The sequence below is a fragment of the Mus caroli genome, chromosome 16 (assembly GCF_900094665.2).
Source record: "Mus caroli chromosome 16, CAROLI_EIJ_v1.1, whole genome shotgun sequence".
Lineage (NCBI taxonomy): Eukaryota > Metazoa > Chordata > Mammalia > Rodentia > Muridae > Mus > Mus caroli.
Window position 1 is genome coordinate 81,416,863 of NC_034585.1, and position 26,350 is coordinate 81,443,212.

The following is a 26,350-nucleotide window of genomic DNA, read 5'->3' on the forward strand; positions in this document are numbered from 1 at the left end:
TGTCTCTGTGTTTGCCGGGGCCTAGCAAACACAGAAGTGGATGCTCACAGTCAGCTATTGGATGGATCACAGGGCTCCCAATGGAGGAGCTAGAGAAAATACCCAAGGAGCTGAGGGGATCTGCAACCCTATGGGTGGAACAACGTTATGAACCAACCAGTACCCAGAAGCTCTTGACTCTTGCTGCATGTCTATCAAAAGATGGCCTAGTCGGCCATCACTGGAAAGAGGCCCATTGGACTTACAAACTTTATATGCCCCAGTACAGGGGAATGCCAGGGCCAAAAATTGGGAGAGGGTGGGTAGGGGGGTTGGGGGGGAGGGTATGGGAGACTTTTGGGATAGCATCAGAAATGTAAATGAGGAAAATACCTAATTTTTAAAAAAAGAAGTTATATTAAAGAGTCTTGGCAATAACAATAGAATGGAACTTGATTAAAAAAAAATTGACACACTGACCAATGGAACAAAATGGAGTGCCCCTATATACACATTCCTATAGTCTCTTGATTTTTGACTAGGAAGCAAGAATATACATTGGGGACATGTCAGTTTCTTGTTTAGTGTTTCTAATGCTGTGAAGAGACACCATGACCACAGTAACTTTTATTTTAAAAAAATTAATTGAGGCTGGCTTATAGTTTTAGAAATTTAGCCCATTATCATCATGGTAGGAAGTATGGTGGCAAGCAGGCAGACATGGTGCTGAAGAAGCAGCTGAGAGTTCTATATCAAGAACATGGGCAGGCAGCAGGAAGTGAATTTGACATTGGGCATGGCTTAAGCATCTAAGACCTCAAATCCTACCCTGAAAGAGACACACTTCTTCTAACAAGGACATACCTACTCCAGCAAGGCCATGCCTCCTAATAGTGCCACTCCCTGTGAGTATGTGGGGGTCAATTTATTTCAAACCACCATAGACAGCAATAATCTTGGTGTCTGGGATGGGTGCATGTTAACATACTTGCATGTTGTAGTATTCAGAGTTTTTCTAAGCAATTATGTCATGTTGTTGTAGACTACAATCCAATCACATCTTCATTAAATAGGGACTGTCACACACCAGGGGATGTCCTCCTAATTCCTGCCCTTGACTAAAGGACATTCATTCTCTGCCCTTAAAAGGCATTGCAGGTATGGCTACTGTCATGGTGTCAGATGTCAGAGAAGAGCAAAGGTATGTCTACCCTATGTGTTCTGACCTATGACCATCTGAATGAGTAGTAGCCTAACATTACATGAAAGTGTGAGCCTGAGATGACCACAAGTTCGGTGCCAAGGAGCTTGACAGGGTGATAGCCTGAGACAACCACTAGTAAGGTTATACACAGGCCTTTATGACTCTCAGGACCAGAGGTAAGCCAGAGACTAGAAGAACCCTGTCTGTGACTGAGGGTCCCAGACAGGAGTAGCACAAAACAGATGATCCTCACATGGGACCACTCAGGTTGGTAGGGTAAGGAGCAAACCCAAGATGACTACCAGATCAGTACCATGAGGCCTACACAGGGACCTACCTAGGCTTAGAGGACCACAAGTCAGATCTGGAATGAGGCTAGATCACTCCTTGGCGCCATAATGAGTGGTGAGTCCAAGAGGAGCAAGAACATGGTGGGGAAATAGAAGAAAAAGATAAACTGAAGGTTGTGGGTGCAATGAAGAGGGGCAGAACTGAAGACATGAGGGTAGTCAGGAACAGCCCAATTTGAGTAGAAAGTAATGCCATGTCTGAGTTCATGGTCCTGCAGCAGCAGGGTCTGTTAACTGCACTGGTCAGCCAAATGTCCCTGGTCTGGGCTGCTTCGGGGAGACATGTTGATGTCTGAGGGCTGTGCAGAACTGAACCCACTCCTCACCTGGACATCTTGGGAGTGCTGGACCTGGAAGCATGAGAGTAGGAGAGCTTATCCTGCCCCTAGCCACCTGCAGTGCCCAGAAGAGCAGGTTCTACACCTCCACTGGGCAGCACAGTGGAGTTGACCCTGATGGCAGGGGCACCAGTTAGCCAGTCCTGAGGGTGAGAGCATGGGAGAGCTGGCCTGACAATTTGAGCAGCATTGAATGACATTGTCGAAGGAAAGATCACACACACACACACACACACACACATGCTACCTTGTTTCTTGCCACCTACAACAGGCAGGGAACCTACACCTGAGGTCATCAGAGTGGGCAAGTCCTCCTTGCCCATCACCTGCTTCAGCACTCAGCACAGTAGGGCTAGTCCTGGATTCAAGTGTTGAGGGAGAGATGCCTTCTTCCCTTTCCTCATCCCTCACCATCTCTGGCAGGTAGGAGAGATGGCCTGGGGAGATCATGTGAGTGTAACTGACCATGTCCCTTGCTGGCTGCAACACTTTGAACAGTGAGGCTTGTACCTAACTTGGGCAGCAGGATAGAGCTGGTCCTGGTTGTTGGGGCTGCTGGTGAGCCAGCACTGAGGGCTTGAGAGCAGGAGGACCAGCAGGGTGACTAGCTCAGATAACTCTCAAGCCCAGATCCACGACTGTGAATAGGTCCACCCTACCATCTACCCCATAAACAAAGTGCTGGAGTACATGAAGATACCAGTCCTACATATCTAAAACTACAGGATCTCCATGACACAGGGCAACAAAATATTTGAGAAAAGTCTAAGTGATGTTCCAGTATTGAAGAATAGCAGAAGCCAGAGGCCTCATACCAGACCAAGGAGTCATTGCAATAAACATTTGCAAGCAAAGAACCATAGTCAAAAGGGTATACTGTGAGACACACTGTGGCAGACTAAAGGTTCCACAGTGAGAGTGTTTTTCTCTGTTGTGGGAGATGAGATTGCAAGGGTATAGCTCAGAAATAAGGGGAGGGAGAGATGAGTGATATTAGAATGAATGATGTGAAATTCACAAAGAACCAATAAAAAATATTTTTTAAGTTTTTCTTTTTAATTTAAGAATTTATCCTCCCTCACACTTCTACTCTGAGTCTTTTGCTGGCTCTTGTAAGCACTGGGGTTATCTCAAGACTGTGATGCTCAGTTTCCTTTTGATGTCATTTATGCTTTGCTCTGTTCTTCCTCAGCTTACTTCGACACCCAGAAGACATATCTTAATATTACGTAGAGATCCCTGTGGTATTGTTGCAAGGAGCTCAGCAGAGATGACCACCCAGACACAGTTTAGGGCAAGAAAAATGTTTAATCCACCTGGCTGGGACTACACTTAGGTATTTAGGTCCTAAGTATGTTCTGAACCAGTTACACCAAAGGGATTTTAAAGGCAAAATCCACGTCTTGATTTCTTGATCTGCAGCTGTAGTAGGAGCTTTTAGGCAAGCAAGCAGTTTAGCAGAAACTAAAATGAGCAGTTAGCTAGTAGGGGAGCTACTGTCCAAGTAGGTTATCTAACTGATGGTAATATAAGTTAGCTGGAGCACCTTGGCCTTGGGTCCTAGAATAGAGTTGTGTAATTTTTCAAGGGATTTTCCATGAAGGAGATCAAATTCTAATTAAGCCTGAAATGGCCTCAGTAAGAATACAAAATGGAGGAAACTGCATTGTCTTGCCTTGTCATAGAACCTACTTCTCCTTAAGAAGCAAACTTCTGGGAACTAATTAACTATAGATGTTGACATTTGTCTCCAAGATATAAGAAGGTATAAATGAGATAGTGCATGAAAAGGTAAAATTGTAATCAGATCATCAGAACAATGGTCAGTTTAATTATGCCTCAAACCCCTGCAATCCTTCTAAATATGGGTATATTCATTTATACACACACACACACACACACACACACACATATGGATACAAAGTTTATGTATACACACACACACACACACACACACACGTGTGTGTGTGTGTGTGTGTGTGTGTGTGTGGGTATTACATAGTGAAATCCCAGCACCCAACCCTGAAATGTGACCTTACTTAGTAATAAGTTATTATTATTAATGTGATTAGTTAAAATGCAGTCATACTAGATGACTCTAATACAACTACTGCCCTTGTAAAAAGATGCCATGTTAAGAATAGGAACCAGACAAAATCTTTCTATGAAGATGACAGCAGGACTTGGTGAAATGCATATACCATTTAAGACTTAGACTTCAGTTGTAAATATCTCAGACTTCTGGATTTCAGAACCAAAATAATAAATAATTTCTCTTGTGTGACACAGAAAGTTCTTGGGACTTTTTTACTATAGCCATTGAAAACTAATACTCTAGCTCATACAAGAAACCAGAATGCTGAGACATAGTCACTAAGTTGAAATATGCACAATAGGCTGGTTTTCCTTGTTTTAACATTCCAAGTGAAGAGCAAAATTTTTCTTTTCTGTAAAACCTATTTTCTACATCATATCATTGAAACTTAAACTTCACAGTAACTTACTTGACTTCATATAACATTAAAATCTTCAGTACAAGATAGGTTACTCATTATAATTATAGTATATAAGAAAGAAAAGAAAAAAATGTCCCGAGCTACCATTCTCGCCTGCAAGAACACACTCGGACAACCGGAATCTTCTGCAACAAAAAGCTTTATTGATTCTTCAGGAGGGAAGACCCCGACTCTGGAAAATGGCATTGCTTATATAGCCCTCAGCCATGGCGTTTCAGCACCTGATATGGCATGTCAGCTCCTGATTCATTGCTCGCCCATCACCCCATTACTACGCCCTGAGATGGGCAGTGATTAGGTGTGAGTTCACTCTCGCACTTGCGCACAAGGCTTCTTTACTAGTTAGGCACACCGGAGGCCAGCACAATCTTTTTTTTTTTTTTGAATTAATTTTTTTTATTATGTATTTTCCTCATTTACATTTCCAATGCTATCCAAAAAGTCCCCAATACACTCCCCCCCCCACTCCCCTATCCACCCACTCCCACATTTTGGCCCTGGCATTCCCCTGTACTGGGGCATATAAAGTTTGCAAGTCCTATGGGCCTCTCTTTCCAGTGATGACCTACTAGGCCATCTTTTGATACATATGCAGCTAGAGTCAAGAGCTCTGGGGTACTGCTTAGTTCATAATGTTGTTCCACCTATAGGGTTGCAAATCCCTTTAGCTCCTTGGGTACTTTCTCTAGCTCCTCCAGATTGCTCACAGCTCAAGATTGCTCGCGGCACGGCTCTCCACAAAAAAAGAAGAATTGAGAAAAGAAGAAAGAGAAAGAAATAAGAAAGATAAACATGTTGGTCAACTAATAGATATTCTACCTATTTTAGTCTAACTGTGCTTAAATATATATATTTTTATATAATATATATTATATATAATATATAATATATAAATATATATTTATATATAAGTCATATATAAATATATATAAATATATATATTATAATATATACTATATATAAAACATTATATATACATACATATATTCACATGTGTACCTATAGATACATGTGTATATGTGTATATGTATATATATGTGTGTATATATATATATTTCTATCTATTCCCTTAATTTATCTCAACTATTTGATTCAAACAACTTTAACAAAATACAGTACAGTTTTACTATCAATAGAGCATATATAACATTCAATTTTTATGCTTTTGAACTGATTCTCAAAGCCTTCATTTGTACTTCAAACTTTCTGCTGTGTGAAGTAAGAAATCTGTAAACTTTGTTAGCATGCAAAATTGTGTGATTATCTCCCATCTATTTTTTCCTAAAGCTTGTTATAAGGGGCAGGTCTTAGTAACAATGCTACAATAGCTAACATTTTTGATGTTTTGCTATGGGCCAGTCTCTGTGTTAACCATTATCATATTAAATGGCACACTCAACAGGATTAATTGACATATAAATGAGTCTCTCCAGGGCTTAATGCATAGGTACTGAATCACCATTTTTATCAATATTGAATTGGAGTCATTTCAAACAGAATAATTGATACCAGATTAGATGTTTTTAATATTCCAATGTGCTTTCTGGGAGAGTTAAGAATACCAGACAGTTTGTGATTCCAAGGTGGTGTTTGTTTTGCCTTACAGACATAGTCTGCCTTTTACTTCAACAACTGGGAAACTTGGAATTCTTTGGAACACTAAACTCATTTCACAATGTACAATTGCCAGTAGCTGGCAGTCTTATAGTTTCAACTTGATATCCAAAAACACTTGTCAGTTTTGGTCAAGAATCATTAAGTAAAAGAAAAAAATGTGTATCTATTTCCCCCTTTCCAGAAAAGCTAGCATTTGTTACATATGACTTATAAGGAAACTAACTGACACTCAAATCAATTTTTTTCTAAGATTTAATAAAAATGTTTTGGGAATGCTTTCTTTGTTACCACACAGATGTGTCACCCTGCAACTGACACACATTTGAAGGAAATGTTTTACTAGTATATACCAGAACACTGTCATAAAAAGATTCACCTCTAGTAACTACGCTATAGCTGGTTTGGCCTCTGGGGACCACATGAACAAATGCATATTGATAATAAATATTGGTAGTTAAGATGCATATGAGTTCAAGTTAAGTTATAGGACATATTTCATCAATTTCTTTAAGTCTCATCTGGCATATTCCTGCTTCCTTACCTCTACACCTCTTGGATTCCAATTGGATAAAAGACAACAAAAGGTCAGTCATCTTCAGGACTAGTGGAATTCTGATAAATGTACATTGTTTCCTTGGTTATAAAGTAGCTTATAATTGTGTTTATTCCTCATGAGAACTTTTCTCCACACCAATGTGGAAACAGAGAAGGCTGGGGTATTTATAAGTTATAGACCTGGAATGCGAATGTGCTTATGATCTCATTGCTGTGACACACACACACACACATTCCTTCTATAGTCTTTGCATTCAGATTAGCCACCAAAACACAATACAAAGTTTTGTTCCCTATTTTCAGTGCTGGGATTTGAACCCAATGCAGCATTTTGTAAGCACACAGTACATCTCCTATGGAGCCATATCCTCATGCTATGCTTGTGCTTTATCATAATTCATTTGCCCAAAATCCTCTTGAGAATAGTAAATGACACTTTAATGCCCTTTCTTCCAGGATATAAAATATCCTTCATGATTTAGGTGCAGTAGAAATTGTGATTTCTTTTAATTAATGTATGATTGAGGTGTTTCGTGCTAGGGACTGTTATTATCCAAAGCACCATCAGTACTGTTCACACTTCAGAAAAATAAGATTAAAAAGCAATGTGGTTTCAAAGGCAAAAATATTTTTGACTTATACAGGCAATATAATAGATATTATGACATAAGAAGCCATTAAAACCATGGTTCTCAACCTGTGTGTCACATATCAGATATTCTGCATTTCAAATAATTATATTACAATTTATAACAATGGCAAAATTATAGTTATAAAATAACAACAAAATAGTTTTACGAGTGGCGGTCACCCCAACAGGAGGAACTGTGTTAAAAGTCACATTAGAAAGGTTGAGAACCACTGTTTCAAAATGTCAGTCTACTGTTTTAGGAGAAAAATTACATGTAGGATGATAAGTACACAAGTCCTGTGGTCTGATCCTCATACATGTATATACATGTCAGAACACCCAACTGTGTCCCACAAAATATGTATGATTACTTCTTAATTCAAAAACTAAATAGAGGATGGAGAGATGGGTCTGTAAATGAAAGCATGTGCTCTAGAAGCATGAGGACCTGAGTTCAAATCTCCAGCTGGCCATGACCACATTTCCCTCGAACCAGGTAGAAAGCGGCAGATTTCAAGATCCTGAGAGCTCCTTGGCCAACTAACCTAGCTAAAAGGGCACGTTTCCATTTCAGTAAGAATTCATCCTAAGTAAGGTAACCCAATCACAAAAGAACACACATGGTATGCACTCACTGATAAGTGGAGATTAGCCCAGAAGTTCAGAATACCCAAGATACAATTTGCAAAACTCAAGAAGAAGGAAGACCAAAGTCCACACTTTGATCCTTCTTAGAAGAGGGAACAAAATACACATGGAAGGGAGTCACAGAGACAACGTTTGGAGCAGAGACTGAAGGAATGACCATCCAGAGACTGCCCCACCTGGAGATTTATCCCATAACAAACATCAAAGCCAGAAACTTGGCAGATGACAAGAGCTTGCTGATAGGAGCCTAGTATAGCTGTCTTCTGAGAGATTCTATCAGTGTCTGGCAAATACAGAAGTGGATGCTCTCAGTCATCCATTGGACAGAGCACAGGGCTCCCAATGAAGGAGCTAGAGAAAGTACCCAGGGAACTGAAGCAGTTTGTAGCCCCATAGGAGGAACAACAATATGAACTAACCAGAACCCCGCAGAGCTCCCTGGGACTAAATCATCAATCAAAGAAAACACGTGGTGGTACTCATGGCTCTAGCTGCATATGTAGCAAAGGATGGCCTAGTCGGTCATCAATAGGAGGAGAGGCCCCTGGTCCTATGAAGGTTCTATGCCCCATTATAGGGGAATTCCAGGGCCAGGAAGTGGGAGTGAGCAAGTTGGGGAGCAGGGAGAAGTGGGAGGGGATAGAGGATTTCAGAGGGGAACTAGGAAAGGGGATAACATTTGAAATGTAAATAAAGAAAAATAAAAGAAAAATTTTTTTTAAAAAATTCAGTAATGTAAACTAAAAGGTAGAGAGCAATAGAGGAGGAAACCCCATATCCTGCTCTGATCTCTACATATATGTACAGAATCCTGAATCTTCATTTATATACTAGAGAGAGAGAGAGCTCTTAAAATGTTTTGCAAATCCTTGGCTTTGAACATTGGAAGGCATTGGTTCTCACAGTTATAAATCAAAGCTTTTTGAATCAAGCAAAATGATCTGATACACTTTGTTCCACTTCTCCCAGTTTCCTCTGTGACTTGTGAAGCCTACTAACCCCACACTCATCCTAGAACAGTCCACATGTACTAAGGGGAAAGTGGAAGTCAAATTATTTTCATCTTAAATATTACATGACAGCTGACATCCTGTTTCTTTCCCCTGCTGACTTTTATTAAATCGAAATACAAAAAAATACTTTCTCTATGACTCAGAAAACATTCGGAACAGAGGGCAGCAGGAATAGACTGGGAGTCATGAAAGCTGAAGAACTGAGTCACTGAGTATCACCTACGTTCCAGTGTCAAATATGGATTAAATTACAGGACAGAGGAAGAAAGCTGATTCTTATGCTAAGCTAAGGCAAAAGCAAGCACTAATGTGCTTCTCCCAACCACATACAATTCTGCATTTCAAGTATAAGGAGGCTGAAGAACTCTTTGCTCTTTTAAGTGATATAATTGAAAGGTCTTAGGGTAAAATTTACATGGAGATTTAAAAAATATATATCCTAGTAGTCATGACAGCATTTGCAATGAGGTGTGCCCTTAATGAAATCCCTTATGATTTTAGGAAAAGTTAGCAAGAATAGTAAATTCATAAATGACTTGTTCCTAAGCATCAAAAAGATTGGAAAGAAAGGACCAGAAAGGTAACAAGGCAGGCAGAGGTCCATGACAGTGTTGATAGATGCTCTAAAAACACAAAGCAGGAATCCAGAAAATGGTGAATCCTACCTCATCCCTCAGTATTTAAGAATGACTTATTCTCAAAACAAACCCAATAACTGGTCAGATTCTTGAAGAAATTTTAGGAATTAAGGAATCAAAGTAATCCAAGAATGGTAGAAGAATTATTCATTCCAACTGCCCTTTCAAAGATGGAGAAAACCTCAGAGTTGAATCAATACAATGCACACATAAGGTGGGAGTAGGAGTATGTATACCGGTGCAGAATGATCTTATTTTTGGTGACTAGAATGTACATTAATTACACTGGATGTGATTGCCTTTCAGTATATTTGGACTCTTAATTAAAATTTCAAAAGAGATGTGTCCATAAAGGGTGAATACCATGTGACATGAAGACAAACAACGTGGGTAGGGCTGGGATATGTTCAAGGATGGAGATAAGCCTCTGAGCAGGGAGTAGCTGTATTATAAGATTCCAGTTGGAATATTGCTAAGGAATGAGTATCAAGGGAGTAGCCTGAATCCTCATGTAGCAACGTGAAAGCTCTCTTTAGTAGTCACTCTGACTCATTCCCGTACTGACACAGGAATATAGCTGGTTCAAAGAAGAACAGAAGAGTCATGGCTACAGAGCATTGCTTCCAGAACCAAAGAATTCATCATACATTCTTGAAAAGAAAACAAGAGAGGGAGGCAAAAGCTGAATGCCACAGGCACCCATAATCAGAGAAGATAATGAAAGACATCCAGGAATCACTCATATTCTAAGGTCATGGTGAGTTATGTTAGGATTTCATGACACTGAATTTATTACTTAACATAAATTCTACAGTTAAAAAAATAGATAAGTAACATAAAATGATGTAATAACCATACACACACATTTATAACTATTTTGTCACTAGGTGTTATTTTGTTTTGTAAAATAATTAAATGGCAAGTAGACCTTAAAAATAAATTAGTAGAAAAATCTAGAAGTTAACTGAAGATCAGTATAGAGTCAAAACTTCCAAATATTTACCATTTGAAAATATGACCTAAGGTGACTTGAAGAAAACAAGCTTCCTACTGTCAGCTCAGACCAAAGACAACTCACTTACAATGGATGCCAATAATAAAGTTCTCATTTTTGTGTACGGTTAAACTAGGTCACTAATGACAGAAGAGTAAAGAAAAGAAATTCAAATTTTGTGGTTTTGCTATGCTCTGAGCACTTTGCATTTTCCAGTGGGAAACATTCCTTTCCTAGTTTTATCAATATCAGCTAAGGAATAGAAAATGGAATTTTTTTTTTTTTGTCAAACCCACTATTGCAAATACTGCCAGTTGGACACAATTTCCTTTCTCGCCTTTCTTAATTACAAAATCCCTCACTTTTCAGCCACATATGCAACATGCACATACTTGGCAGCCCATAATAAAGACTGCAATTCCCAGCCTTCTTTGCATCTTCTGATAAGGTCCAGCCAATATCAAAAGAGGGAACATCAGGGTTGGATAGATGGCTCAGTGGTTAAGCAAGCTTGCTGCTCTTACTGAAGATGCAAGATGTGTGCCCAGGACCCATGTTAGGTTATTTGCAGCCATCTTGACTTCACACTTTACACTCAGCACTTTCGGCCACTGGGTCACTGCTATTGGTGGTAGTCGGTGTCTCTCTCATTGAATTTAAGATCCTCTCACCAAGAGAGAAGGCAAGCCTGGTTCTGGAAACCTAGCCACCTATATAGGGCTGGTGATGGCTTGGGTCCTGGAAGAGAAGCTATAATTGCACTTTACTAAAATAGCATAATCCTTAACTACACTCTGAATATCTACTTATACCACAGATAAATGTAGTTCTTCAAGTGTTTGGAAAGAAGATTGTTAAATAGATACTAGGGTGAGTTGGTGAGAAAAACTTCTTTCTATAAAACAATGGATAACTATGGTTCCCTGGATAATTGATTGTATACTCCAAAGTAGTGTGCATGATTCTGAATCATCCAAAACAGCGCTAGGCTCTGATCATGCCTGAGGGCCTAGGGTGTGCCCTAATCAAGATTGATCTGTTTGGCAGGGGCTCTAGTGTCAGGAGCCATCAAAGGACAAGCTAATAACTAGCAGGTGATCTTCCTAAAAGGACTTTGTCTTAGATTAAAATCTACAAGAGAACTATAGTAGGCACAAAGTCCAGGAGAAATTTTAGAAAAGATTCCTGCTATTGATATGCTTTTCCTGTTACTATTAAATCCATATAACCATCACGAGGGATTAGCCCACCTTTTTGAGCAGATCTCTGCAGAAGAATGAAGATGTACTATCTTGAAGTAACGCTATATCGACAAATAGATGGCTTCTTAATTCTTAATGATAATCCTATAAGAATTCCTAAAATTATATCCGTATTTATTAAGCTCTTTTACAGTGAGACTGCTATTAGGTCCTTTGCTGACTGTCAAAACTGCAATGAGACCTCTGTCAGCCTCCCACAGATCACCAATGAATTGCTTCTAGATGGTAACCAGACTTTCTACTACTCAGAGTACATTCCAAAAGGTTGTAAAACCATTAACCAAAAGTCATAAACAGTGAATTAACGATTTATTATAGGTGCTAGGTCAGAAAATAAAAAAGTTGACTGGGTTTATCTATAAAAAAACTTCACTAATAACATAGTTACAGTTTTTAACTTTCAGTCAACCTGTGGAGCTGTGCCAGGTGGTGAACCTTTAGCCAGATAATTACTCCTCATAGATATGCAGGTAAACATTCTCAGCTGCAAACTACTGATTCAATTTGTGATTTGAATTTATGGCTAAACTTGGGATGAACTTTTTGACCATGTGATCGTGTATTCTGAAAGATGTATATGTGCTGAGGACAGAGAAGAGACAGAACTGAGCTGAGGAGACCAAAAGATGGCCATTCTGCTTTACCCTTTTCTTAGCTTTCATAGAAATGTTTTACAACTTAGACATAAATGCTAAATTCCCATTTTCTTCCTGTGACTTCAGCTAGCAGGCTGAAAGTTGGAGCCCTGCAGTTCCTGCAGAGATAGAACAAAGGCTGCATTACTTAACCACCTCTCACCCCACCCCTCTGCCCCCAGGTCACCCATCCCCCACCCCTGCCCTGTTAGGCTACAGGTGTTAATCACCTAAACCAGCTGCTTTTAATCATCAGAATTAGCAATAAAGTTTTTAGGACTTTTTAGAAGTTATCATCAGCATTCAGTACAGAGAGCTAGAACATTTGAAGACCATCCATCTTTTTTTTTCTTTTATTGGATATATTCTTTATTTACATATCAAATGTTATCCCCTTTCCTGGTTTTCCCTCCAGAAACCCCCTATCCCATACCCCTCCCCCTGCTTCTATGAGGGTTTTCTCCCACCCACCCACCCACTCCTACCTCCCCACCCTGGCATTCCCATACACTGGGGCATCAGCTCCTTCTCTAACTCCTCCATTGAGGTCCTGTGCTCAGTCCAAAGGTTGGCTATGAGCATCCACCTCTGTATTTGTCATGTTCTGGCAGAGCCTCTCAGAAGATAGTTATATCAGGCTCCTGTCAGCAAGCACTTGTTGGCATTTTTAACACTGTCTGGGTTTGCTGTCTTTATATGGGATACATCCCCAGGTGGGGCCTTTCCTTCAGCCTCTGCTCCACACTATTTTCTGCTGAGAGTATTTTGTTCCCCATTCTAAGAAGGAATGAAGCATCCACACTTTGATCTTCCTTCTTCTTGAGCTTCATTTGGTCTGTGAACTGTATATTGGGTATTCCAAGCTGTTGGGCAAATATCCAGTTATCAGTGAGTGCATATCATGTGTGTTATTTTGTGACTGGCTTACCTCACTCAGGATGATATTTTCTAGTTCCATCCATTTGCCTAAGGATTTCATGAAGTCACTGGTTTTAATAGTTGAGTCGTATTCCATTGTGTAAATGTACCATATTTTCTGTATCCATTCCTCTGTCGAGGGGCATCTGGGTTGTTTCTTACTCACCTCTTTCTTCTCTTGAATACACAGGGATGTGTTAATTTCTTTTCAATATCAATACATAACCACAACATACACTGATTGAAAAATCATCTCCTTTACATTTTCTTTATAAAATAAAAAAAAACTCATACTGTTAAAGGTTATTATATTGTATGTTGAAATTAAAATTTCTACCCAGAAAGGATTCTATGCTTTAAAAATTAACTAGTTCTTTCATTATTTTTAGTTCTCATTATCTTAATTTTAATCTATCATATATTAACTGATTTACCTATTTATTTGTTTATCTGTTTATTTATTTGAGAGACGTTTTCTTGTAGTCCAGGCTGGTATCAAATTCAGTAGTTGAGGATGGTTTTGAAAACCTAATCTGTCTGCCTCCATCAGCAAAGAGATGGGGTTACAACTGTGCATTTTCAGCAAGTCATTAACTATGGTGGTATAAGAAGAAACTAAATATTTCATCAATTATGATTCTCAATAGAATTTCAGTTTATATACTAGTTCCTAGTAACCGCTCTTGCTTGTCTTCTTCTAGTTGCTGTGTCTTCACACTCTGTACTTTTGTACACAGCTCAGCAGAACCTCCTTAATGTAGCATCTATTTTGTGGAGACCTGATACTTGAATTTTCTAACCTCTACTCTTTGCTTTGTTGGTCCCCTGAACATAAAATATTAGTCACTAATCTTCCTTGTAAAACTGAGAGTAAAATCATTGTCTGAGAAATCTAGGTATTGCTGTGTTTAATTTATATTAAAACTTATGTACTAATATTGATATTGAATGATCAGTCACTTGGAAAAGACATATTATCCTAGGTCTTAGCATCAAGTACATTTCTCTACACTCCATTCCTCTGGCCTTAAGAGCCCAGATTTTCCTTGCTTTCAGACTTAGCACATGCTATCTTCTGTGTCTGGAATCCACTCAATGTCCTTATTTAGTCCTTGAGCTCTCTGTGTATCCAAAGTAATCAAAGAAATGAGCCTTTGAACTGTAGAAATTCTGTGTCTTCCTGGTCCACTAGATAACCAACTCTGGATAATTCTTCCAAATGACCTTCATGTTTCATCAAAAAGATCTCACTTACGTTTAGTAGCTCCCTTTCTTATTTGTATATTATTTATAGTTTATTGGAAAGAAGCTGAAAATAAACAATATATGGACGTAAAAGTTTCCTTTATTTTTAAGAAAATCCAATACTTGTAAGCAAAGGAATATTGAACATTTACTAAGTGAAATACTACATTATTGAGGGATGATGAATTCATTGTCATAAATGTCTGTTGAAGCAATTTCCACTGCTTTGAAATCACACTAATTTTAAATTGCACATGAGAAAGCCATGTGATTGATGAAATATGTAGCTGATGCCAACAAAAATTATAATTTATACCTAAAGATAACATGTTATCATTAAAACAGCTATTCATTATCTCTCAATAATTTATTGACTTCTTTGCTTTGTCCTGAGTGTTATATTTTTTCAATAATTCACTTTTCATTCTTTGTAAGTTGAAATCAGCCATGTCTTTTTCACAAATTGGTAATTCCCTTGTGTTCAATTTCTATTTGGCTCAGCTTTGATAATTTGATTATACTTTGCCTTTACTTTTCAACACATAGAAGAAACTAATGGTTGCAATCACCCACATGTAAATGTGTACATATCTTGTCATCTTAATTAAATTACAATCATCTAAGAAATAGATTATAGCACATGACTGTCTCTGAATTCTTAACAATGTTGAGAATATTTTGTATATAACAGGCATTGTTTTTGAATGTCTGAATCATATACTGAATTGCATTTTCATATCTAAGTTTAAAGACTAATATGTACTTTTTAGTCTTTTTCAAAATTTTCTGGAAGCAATTGTGTATCCTTGAATATTTTTCTTTTTTTTTTTGAATCCATTTTTTAATTTATTTTATTTATTTATTTTTTTATTACGTATTTTCCTCAATTACATTTCCAATGCTATCCCAAAAGTCCCTCATNCCCCCCCACTTTCCTACCCACCCATTCCCATTCTTTTGGCCCTGGCATTCCCCTNTATTGGGGCATATAAAGTTTGCAAGTCCAATGGGCCTCTCTTTCCAGTGATGGCCGACTAGGCCATCTTTCGATACATATGCAGCTAGAGACAAGAGCTCCGGGGTACTGGTTAGTTCATCATGTTGTTCCAACTATGGGGTTGCAGATCCCTTTAGCTCCTTGGGTACTAGTAGCATATTAAATATCCTTAATATCTTGTATCAATTAACTACATTACCAAAACAACCAAAACAGCTTCAAGGATATAACCAATATACCAGAAGAATTTAACTAATTGAGGATGCTGTTCTTCATTTTGGTATTTACTGTGAAACAATCAGGGAAGCACTTGCACAGTGCTGATGATCATGGAATTTATATTAACTGTGCTGGACAGGCTACAAGGTTGTCTGGGTTGTATCCAAGCAGTACAAACTCATGGCTGTCATGGATTCAGGACACCAGGGTTGTACTTCTATGTCCAACATCTAGTATAATCGAATGGAATGCAGCACTGAAATGTGAAATTCAATGTCTCAGCTAAATCAGCATTCAAGTTGGCAATTTATTCTATGCAGCATGTTCAGAACTGAGGAATTTAAAATTGTCTAGACTATACTTCAGACAATGAGCCACAAACCCCAATTCAGAAAATTCTGTGGTTGCATAACAAATTTCTTCTCTCAGAGTCAATGAAGAAAAGTACTAGAATAATAAATATCTATACAGTCAGACCTCATCATATAAAGTTTACCCATAACCATATACTATTACAAACAGCCAAATGCAAAGGGTACTAAAACCTCTAAGAGCAATCCCACAGAGTACATAAAACCACCAATTAACAGCGGTATTATCATGCAGCAATGGATCATTGACTCTATGCCAACTCTCAAATGTTGCTAAACAGAAAGTAAGTAAACAGTTTAACATGTTTGTTTATTGACGAATTCTCAGTTTTATAAATAAATGTCATTACTCTAAAAAATGGGCCCGATAATTTCACATATAAATATGCATATACATATACTTCTTTGAAGCTGATGAAAATAACGTACTATTTTTATGTTCTTTAATGACCAGTTGAAATAATTCTTTTATGTAATTCACTAAATATTTTTACCTCTAGTATATCAGAAAATGGCATGTCCATGCCACTAAATGTTCTGTTCAGATTGATTATGATAATCAGAGCTAAAGGGCCTCATAATTAGTAAGGACCTGACTCAAAGATTAAAAAAAATTAAATAAATTGACAAATAATTTCCCAGTGCAAGAACAGAGCAGTAGGACTCCTCTTGCTTTGCTAAGAAAAAAATTGTGAACAACAATTTATCCAAAAAAGCAAGCTCAAATTATACCCACACACACCCCCCCACACACACAACTGTTAGTAAACTGTACTTTAATTCAATGACAATGCGAATGAAATTTCTTTCAGCACCATTCTTAACATGAAATGGTATGATTGCATGACTTTCTAGATATGAGGCTGTATATGGTATAGACAAATAAAACCTAATAATTTTTCTATAATGATGGCTATAGTTATTTGATTTCTCAAAATCAGACCACAGAAGGAAACACTCTCTTCAATGAAATTTTTTCGTTTACTTTCAACAGTGGAACACTTAAGACAGAGTGTTCTTCCGAGAAGCATTACTTAGTGACTTCTAAAAATAGAAAGAAAAAATAACTGTCTAGTTAGAATCAATCTGCTAGTATGCAGTGTGCATTAGAAAAGAAATGATGCTGAAATGTTGAATTAAGCTCTTAGTAATCCATTCAGAGAGCATGAACAGTAAGTTCCCATTCATAAGAAATAAAAAGCAAACAAATTTGTTCCTTTCATTCAAGAGAAAAGTGGTTGTAGTTGGAGACTGGAAAATTGACAGTTATGAAACAAAAAACACTGACATGCTCAACTGATTAACGGAATTAGTTTGTTTAATTTTATTAGTGTAAGGAAAATATAATGCTAAATTATCTAAGATTGTGGCAGTATGTTATTGATCAAAACTTCATTACACAATGGATCATATGCAGGAGCTAATTTCAAAGCCTTATCATGTTAAACACAATCTTTCCTTTCCTTCTTCCTCTTTTGTTCCCATCCTATTTTCCAAAAAGAATGAATGATTTCAGAAGAAAAGTTGTAAATTCATGTCTAGGCTTGGATTTTCATAATCTTGAGCAAATGGCTGATTTCTCTGGAGGTAACTTTTGTCCTCCTTCTAAAAGCCAATATATACACTGTATATAATAATATATTCATAAGGATATTCATCTATCTACTAACATGACATATTAATTTGTTAGTAATTCAGATATTCTTTGCCAGAATTGACAGCAAACGGATTCTAATCTTACCCTCCAAACACTTCCCATCAATCTGAAACTGTGAGTCTGGCCTTCCCCCACATTCACATCAGCATCCAGGTGTCTGAGCTCCAACAATTTCAGCATTGTGTACTTGCTCATCCAAACTTCAAATTCCTCCCACAAAGCTATTTCATAGACTTCCCAACCACAAGTTTAAAATCTCTTAACTATACCCTCTTGGTCTCAATATCAAGTGTACTTCTGTTTTCTAGCCCAACTTCATATTTTGACATTTTTTCTGGTCTACTCCTTTGCTCCTGATTTTCATGTAAATTTGACCAAATGCAGCTGATAATAACCACACTCCTGCCAGAATGCAGTAAATTCTTGACATTTCCTTAGACAAACTATCTTGTTGCTTTCAAATTCAGGCTCACTCAAAGAGACTCAAACAAAATGTTGGTAAATTCTTTTCTATAATTTAATGCAAATGATACCTAGTATTAGAGGAGTATTAGTATTTGCATCTGAAATCCTGTGTCTGGCTTTTACTCCCTATAATTGATGCCTTTTATGCCCCACAATAACATCATCATTTGGGTGCTCTGAGCCACAAATGCTCTAGTTTTCCTCACACTATTCAAAACCCTTTCTTACTATCTTTTCCAAAGTATTCAAGCTCCCTACTCAAATTCCTTTCTAAGGATTTTGACATATATCCCCACTTCTTGTCACCAATTTTTGCAGTAGCTTATGATACTATAGAAGAACCCAAGCAAAACAAATTGAAGATCAAAATCTGGCTCATTTTGTGAGGTTTCACTGTAAAGTATATTAGACCCAATAATGGCTAATATTAATTGCCAAATTGACACAACCAAGAATCAGCTCAACAGAAAATCTCAAAGACAGATTGTCTACATGAAGTTGGCATGTTGGAATATGATGGGGGAACATATTAGTTAATTGATATGCAAAAACCCAATCAGCTATGATGATACCATTCCCTAGACAGGTAGCCCTGAACTAGAGATCAAGGTGAATATAATAAAGCAACAAGCAAATAATCATGGATGTATATATTTCTCTCTGCTCTTGTCTTTAAATGTGATATGATTTTCTGTTTGAAAATGCTGTCTTGTTTTCCCCAAAGTGATGGACTTTAACCAGAGCTGTAAAATGAATTAACCTCCTTTGGGCCTTAACTTGTATTTGTCTGGATATTTTACCATAGCAATAGATAATAACCTAGAATAGATCTATAACATGGCAGAAACATAATAACAGATGAATATAGGACAGAGTGAAAAAAATGTGTTCACCTCATGACAACTGGGAAGTAGAGTGACAGAAAGGAACAGACAGGCATATTCAGCAAAGGTATGCCACCAATGACTGACTTTCTATAACTAGGCCTTAATCCCGATACTTCATTTACTCACCATTATTCGTTCATTCTTGTTCTCTCACCAACAATTAACTTGCAAACAAAATGAGTGTCTTTTGAAATTGACTTAACATAATTCAAAATGCATTTAGCATACCAAAGTTCCTAAGAATTGTAGTAACACAATGTACTTTAAAACATTTAGTTTACTTTCTCATGACTGACTCATGATGTTCAGATTAGGGATGCTGCTCAGCATGTCAAGAGAGTAGCAAGTTCCTTAACACTGTATTAGGAAAGCATTCAAATTCAAACAATAGATACGGCTAAGCATATGTTGCTTTTCCATCATTCTATGGTCAAAAAATTACAAGGTAAATATCCATAAATCAGGGAACATCTGTATTTCTGTAAATCATTCCTATAGAATTATGGTTTGATGAGAAAGTCTACATGCTCTTATATACATTAAGAGAGGATGCAGACAAATCAGTGGCTCATCCAAGTGAGGTACCATGACAATAACTAATCCACTCTTTAAAGCAAAATATTGAATGAGAAGATACACTCAATGTGTTGTTTTTGCATTATCAGTGCAAGACAAAGAGAATTTTCTGATATATAAAAGACAAAATCAGTTTTCACGATTCAAGAATACCATCATAACTATTGATGAAACATCTATTTCTCCCAAATGATACATATTAAAATATATTTGAATAGCTTCTAAGACTGTTTCTTTCTGGGCTGAGATCTCCTCCAATAAGTCATACTAAGACACTATAAGAAGTTCAGAATTGGGGTTAAGAGTTAAGAAATATACTAGCTTAGACAGATTTTAAAGCACTTAATAAATCTATTTCCAATGACATTGATGAAATATAATAGATAAAAATAAATCATGAGGGGATCTATCCAGTTTCCATCTGTGCCCAGAGCTGATCCTGTGCCACAGCTCTGCATACCCAGATCCTGCAACAAGAGATTTGTTCTCCCAAAAGTGCTGACACACCTGAGATCACAGGTGAGACCACCACTTCTGCTCAAATTCCTGGCCCAAGAGGCTCCCACGCAGAGCCATCGGGACACAGAAACCAAGNAACAGCAAGGGACAGGATCCTTCCCGTTTCCATCTGCACCCCGAGGTGACCCTGTGACATAGCTCTCCATACACAAATTGCTCCCTGAGAGAACTAATCTCCCAAATGTGCTGACACACAGGCTTATGGGCGGGACAAGCCACAGTCACAGACAGCAAAAACGGCTAAAAACAGAGATAACCAGATGGCAAGAGGCTAGGGCAAGAATATAAGCAAAAGAAACCAAGGCTATTTGATACCATCAGAACCCAGTTCTCCCACCACAGCAAGCCCTGGATATACCAATACACCAGAAAAGAAAGACTCTAAATCATATCGCATGATGATTATAGAGGACTTAAAGAAGGACAAAATAACTCCCTTAAAGAAATACAGGAGAACACAGGTAAACAGATAGAAGCCATTAAAGAGGAAACACAAAAATCCCATTAAAAAATTACAGAAAAACACAACCAAATAGGTGAAGGAGTTGAACAAAGTCATCCAGAATCTAAAAATGGAAATAGAAACAACAAAGAAATCACAAAGGGAGACAGCCCTGGAGTTAGAAAACCTAGAAAAGAGATCAGGAGTCGTAGATGCAAGCATAACCAACAGTATACAAGAGATAGAAGAGAGAATCTCAGGTACAGAAGATACCATAGGAAACATTGACACAACAGTCAAAGAAAATGCAAAATGCAAAATGCAAAATGCAAAAAGCTCCTAACACAAAGCATCCAAAAAATCCAGGACATAATGAGAAAACCAAACCTAAGGACAGTGGGTAAAAAAGAGAGCAAAGATTCCCAACTTAAAGGGCCAGTAAATAACTTCAACAAAATTATAGAAGAAAACTTCCCTAACCTAAAGAAAGAGACGCCCATGAACATACACGAAGTCTACAGAACTCCAAATAGATTAGACCAGAAAAGAAATTCCACCAGTCATATAATAGTCAAAACAGCAAATGCACAAAACAAAGAAAGAATATTAAAAGCAGTAAGGGAAAATGGTCAAGTAACATATAAAGGCAGACCTATCAGAATTACACCAAACATTTCACCAGAGATTGTGAAAGCTAGAAGATCCTGGGCAGATGTCATACAGACCCTAAGTGAACATAAATGCCAGCCCAGGCTACTGTACCCAGCAAAACTCTCAATTACCATAGATGGAGAAACCAAAATATTCCATGACAAAACAGAATTTACACAACATATTTCCACAAATCCAGCCCTACATAGGATAATAAATGGAAAACTCCATCACAAGGAGAGAAACTACACCCTAGAAAAAGCAAGAAAATGATCTTCTTTCAACAGAGAAGATAGACGCATAAACATAATTCCACCCCTAACAAAAAAAATAACAGGGAGTTACAATAATTTCTCGCTAATATCTCTTAACATCAATGAATTCAATTCCCCAATAAAAAGACATAGACTAACAGACTAGCTACTTAAACAGGACCCAACCTTTTGCTGCATACAGGAAACCTGGCTCGGGGACAAAGACAGATATACTACCTCAAAGTTAAAGGCTGGAAAACAATTTTCCAAGCAAATGGTCCCAAGAAACAAGCTGGAGTAGCCATTCTAATATCAAATAAAATCGACTTTTAACCTAAAGTTATCAAAAAAGATAAGGAAGGACACTTCATACTCATCAAAGGAAAAATCTACCAAGATGAACTCTCAGTTCTGAATATCTATGCTTCAAATGCAAGGGCACCCACATTCATAAAATAAACTTTACTAAAGCTCAAAGCACACATTGCACCTCACAAAATAATAGTGGGAGACTTCAACAGCCCACTCTCAGCAATGGACAGATCATGGAAACACAAAATAAACAGAGACACAGTAAAACTAACAGAAGTTATGAACCAAATGGATTTAACACATATCTATAGGCTATTTCATCCTAAAACAAAAGAATATAACTTCTTCTCAGCACCTCATGATATTGTCTCCAAAACTGACCATTTTTTGGTCAACAAATTGTATGAATATTGAAAACTGGCCTCAACATATATAAGAATATTGAAATAATTCCATGAATCCTATCAGATCACCATGGACTAAGGCTGTTCTTCAATAACAACAATAACAACAGACAGCCCACATATATGTGGAAGCTGAACAACACTCTACTCAATGATAGAAGAAAGAAGAAATAAAAAAAATACAGACTTTTAGAGGTCAAGGAAGAAATTACAGACTTTTTAGAATTCAATGAAAGTGAAGGCATGGCATACCCAAACTTATGGGACACAATGAAGGCAGTACGAAGAGGAAAACTCTTAGCTCTGAGTGCCTCCAAAAAGAAAATGGAGAGAGCTTACCCTAGCAGCTTGACAGCATATCTGAAAGCTCTAGAAGAAAAAGAAGCAAATACACTCAGGAGGAGTAGGCTGCAGAAACTAATTAGACTCAGGGCTGAAATTAACCAAATGGAAACAAAAAGAACTACTCAAAGAATCAACCAAACCAGGAGCTGGTTCTTTGAAAAAATCAACAAGATAGATAAACCCTTAGCCAGACTAGCCAGAGGGCACAGAGACAGTATCCAAATTATCAAAATCCGAAACGAAAAGGAAGATATAACAACAGAAACTGAGGAAAATCAAAAAATCATCACTCCTACTAAAAAAAAGTCTCTACTCAACAAAACTGGAAAATCTGGATGAAATGGACAATTTTCTAGGCAGATACCGGGTAACAAAGTTAAATTAGGATCAGAAAAACCATCTAAACAGTCCCATAACCCCTAAAGAAATAACAACAGTCATTAAAATTCTCCCAACCAAAAAAGCCCAGGACCAGATGGTTTTAGTGCAAAATTCTATCAGAGCTTCAAAGAAGACCTAATTACCAATTCTGCCACCAGACAGAAGAACTAGTAAGCTTTCATGAAGCAGGTTCAATAATCTGGTCAATCTCGTAACTGAGGATGGCAAGCATTGGAACTAACTCCTGGCCAGGTCTACCTGTCCAGGAACTTATAACCAGGACACCCCATTGAAAGAGCCATGAGAACCAGTCATATACAGACAACACCTGAAGTCCTTCCACATACAATTGCAGCATCCCTAACATCTTAGATTCAAACATGGAAAACATCTATCCCTGGCTCCCACATTACCTCTGAAATGTTAATAAGGTCCCGATCCACAGGGACTAAAATAGAGGAGTTATTTCATCAAGAATTGTCAAAGGGTTGCTGTTTCACTGAGTTGTGACACTCTAGGGTTTCTGCAGGCATGGCTTTCACTCTTGGCAGTGGTTGCTTGCCTCACTACTTGCTCCAGCTTTGTGTTGGGTATGGCCTTCTACTGTAGCTTGCTACTGCGTTCACAAGCACTGGGTCTACAATGGTAGTGGAAGAGATCTGGCTGCCTACCCTGCCCAAGCTTCCCCTCTGAGACCTGTAACACCTTGGCAGCTCCAGCCAGACCAGAGCCCTGTGGAACTTTTTGCTGTGGCTGGGCTAGAGATCCTGGGATTATGTCCTGTCTCCCCTAAAGCTGCCAACGGGGTGTGCTCTGGCATCCCAGCAGTAAGACACTCAGATATTGTACACACACCTTTTGCCAGCTGAGAGAAATTCAAGTTTTCCTTATATGATACATTCAGTCAGTTCAGAAACATGAAATGGCATGCTACATCTAGCAGATTTAATAACCTTTAGTCAAACATTTTAGAGCTGTTACTGTTAATGCTATTTGTTTGTTACCATGAAACAAATTAATCTGAAAGTTAGCAGCTTGAAGCAACACCTTTGTTTGTCTCCCTAGTCAGAGAGCTAGCCGTGTAGAGCTGATTTGTTCCTATGATTTAGGATCCCTCACCCATCTAAATCCAATGGTTAGCTATCATGTCACATCCACATCCTGTTGCCCAAGGAATCACTTTCCTAGCCATTTGCCTGGCTATCGTAAGGATTCCATTTTTTAAGTGCTAAATCGAAGAACCTCATTTATTGCCAAATGGGCCCCTCAAGCTCTAACGTGGGTGTACACTGCAGTTGGAAGGGGGAAAGTATGCGGCAGTGGTTGTCATCAATTTCACTCTGTTGTATTTTGTTGCATGATTTCTTGGGACGATGACAAAAGACCCTATAAGCATCCTAGAAGGACCTCAGACCAACTGAGGAAAGGTATGCAGAGGGAAAGTTAAGTGATATGGGGAGCGAAAAGGCTCTGACTAAAGCCTTTTTTTTTCCAAATAGCATTAAGAATTGGAGCACATATAACATTTACTGTGAAGGTTGCTGAAATACCATTGAAATATAAATAACTAACTACTGATATTGAAATAACAGAGCCTTATCTACACTCTGTGAACTCATATTCTAAACTGTATTTCCTTTCTTAATCAATCTCTCAGCTTCCATATGTAAGTAAAAACATGAGTTTTCTTTCTTTCTTTTTTATTTTCCTCTATTGCCTGACATAACTTGTTTCCCAGTTCAATCTAAATATCTGCAAATGTAATGTAATGTTTTCTAATGGTCAAATAATACCCACTGTGTCTATAAATAAATGTACCACATTTCCTTGTTCATTTATCTTTCAATGAATTGATCAGTTAATCTAATATCTAGATAGCTAGGAAGAGTGCAATGAAAAATAAATGAATTCAGGTACCTCTGACATTGATTTTAAGTCCCGTGGGTTTATATGACAAGTAGTATGATTACTAGGGCATATGGAAAGTATACTTCTAACTCTTGGCACATTTCACTATATTTCTAGCCTTTGAAGGACACTGTCTTATATAATGGCTGTACTAAATTTGGATTATCAATTGAGATATTGTGAGCATTTCCATTTCTCCACATCTGTACCATGTGAAGATATTTTGACTTCCTAATAACAGTAATCTTAGCCATGATGAGATTATATCTTGTGGTTTCAATTTGTATGGCTAGGATGATTATCAATTGCCAGCATGGATGCTGGATTCTATGGGAGAGCAGAAAGTACTCTTCTTAGTGTCTCTCTAGCCCCAATTTACTTTTTACATTTTTTAGTCTTATTCTTATATAAATAGAAACACAGACTTCTTTTTTCCCAACAAAGTGACTTCTCACTCTTTTTTTTTCCCCAGTGTGGTTCTAACTGATGGCTAAAGGGTAATTTTAGATGACTGCATTGAATTTTGGCCCTTCAATCCTACCATCTGCTTTCTCTTTGTATTGGCATCCATTGGCTGTATTTTTGCATTCTATTAGAAATATCCTTCATTGTTGTCATGGTGAGTGGTTGTCTTAGTAAAACCTAAATATTTCTGGCGGTTTTATTGGCTTTCCTCTGCAGGGATTAAAACTATGCTATTCTGGAAGTATGTGTGGTGGAGGTAAAGGTAAAATTTCAGATCTCCAACTTAAGTTCCATTAACACACAAAGGAGAGAAGGCTGCTTCTCATTATTGAATAGCGGTAAGGGCATTCGCTTTCACCACTGATCCTTAGCACAATATTACTCTGGTAAGAAAGACTAGATGAAATTTATTGCCCCTGTTGGTGTCTCCTTTGTACTACTACAGAGAGGAACAGAACGTGGGCAATGATGACCATCCACCAAACAGACTTTCCCTCTAAGGCTTTCCCTTACACCACTGCAAAGAAAATGGAGGGTATTATCTTTATTGTTGGGTGAATGTGAAATCCCAAGCTCTTGGGGGGGGGTAATCCTTAACACCATGTCTTCTCTGGTGCCATTAGAAAGAATGTGGGGAGATCCTATTTATGACTGGGAGGATGTGAAAGCACAAAGTCCCTTCGTGGTAATTATTGATGCCAGCAAAGATACCAGGGCAGCTGATCAGCCTTAGCAGGAATGAAAGCTGCAGTTTCCTGCTTAGTTTTCTCTGGCATTCCTCTTGCAAAAGTTTGGAGGACATCTTTACTTACACTAGGAAGTCAAATGTCCTACTTAGCCTTTACAGCTATTGTGATTTTTTTTTTGATGGTTTCTGAGAATTCTAATCCTCTTCAAGTCTCACATACATACAACAAAAATCAAACTAATAGAACTCCCTACCATGTCTCTTTG

General features: G+C 37.9%; 1 long non-coding RNA gene and 1 pseudogene across 1 annotated transcript in view; both read left to right on the forward strand.

Moving 5' to 3' along the window:
- Positions 1 to 25,483, forward strand: part of LOC115029547 — a 54,921-nt gene extending 29,438 nt beyond the window's left edge. Inside the window, exon 3 of the long non-coding RNA XR_003835108.1 lies at positions 25,404 to 25,483. This is a non-coding gene — a long non-coding RNA (uncharacterized LOC115029547). The remainder of the gene's footprint in view (positions 1 to 25,403) is intronic.
- LOC115029648 lies at positions 1,115 to 1,239 on the forward strand (annotated as a pseudogene).
- Positions 25,484 to 26,350: the final 867 nt, after the last annotated feature.